This window comes from Acyrthosiphon pisum, chromosome A2, assembly GCF_005508785.2.
Source record: "Acyrthosiphon pisum isolate AL4f chromosome A2, pea_aphid_22Mar2018_4r6ur, whole genome shotgun sequence".
In the NCBI taxonomy this organism is placed as follows: domain Eukaryota; kingdom Metazoa; phylum Arthropoda; class Insecta; order Hemiptera; family Aphididae; genus Acyrthosiphon; species Acyrthosiphon pisum.
Window position 1 is genome coordinate 89,276,737 of NC_042495.1, and position 949 is coordinate 89,277,685.

General features: G+C 22.8%; 1 protein-coding gene across 1 annotated transcript in view; it reads right to left on the minus strand.

The window, feature by feature from the left end:
* The window catches only part of LOC103309266, a 3,275-nt gene that overhangs the window by 1,913 nt on the left and 413 nt on the right, over positions 1-949 (minus strand). The gene's annotated exons all lie outside the window — the stretch shown is intronic.

Here is a 949-nt window from a genome sequence, read left to right on the forward strand (position 1 = left end):
ACTATTAGTTGAGTATTTTGAACCAGTTTATTTTATGTTATGTGCTGCAATATAATTTCTATAAATTCTTTCATAATTATAAATGCATGCTCAAAGTCGAGCTCAAAGTGCACTTCTTAATAAAATTCTCCGTAAACAATTTATACTCACAAAATGTTACGTTGAAGTTCACATTTTTTTTTTGTTTATAATGCATTTTAAATTATTATCATAGTGTATTAGTATACAACTTTGATTGTTTTAAAAAACTACTGCCAAATAAAACCTGAACTGTCATTAATATATTTTATAAAAAAAAAAAAAGTCTTCAAGCAAATCAAATTAAATTTTTATGAGCGTTTGAATTTTATATTTTTATAAATTGGATATTCACTCCATTTCTCACATAGCAGATTTTGTTATTTCGTTGTAATTCAAAAACGAATAACTGTAGATACATGAAAATTTCACTGAATTTTCATATTTTCATTTTCTATACACCATAAATATATTATATACATATATATATATATATTATATTATATACACCATAATACCGAAAATATTTCGCCTCTTTGTGAGCTGTTTACGGAAATTGTCAGTTTTCATTTTTCTTTTAGTTTTTTTTTCTATAAATATCAATAAAATTGTATTTGTTAGGTAAAAAAGCGTGAAAATTTAATGCAAGGCTCCTGATATATTTTTACAACGGCAGTTGAAAAACATTTAAAATACATATGTACAATTTTTTTTTTTATAAGCGTTTAAAGTTCGATTTCAACAAAATATATCAAATTTAAAATTTAATAATTATTTTTAGTTAAACATGTATAAAATGTTCAAATTTTATAGCTAAGGATTAAAAATTTCAAACAAGATCCCACGTAAATAGGTTATATATAAATTACTTTATTCACAATAATATCATCAAATATACTTAGTAATATCATAGGCTGACTGACCGTTTTCG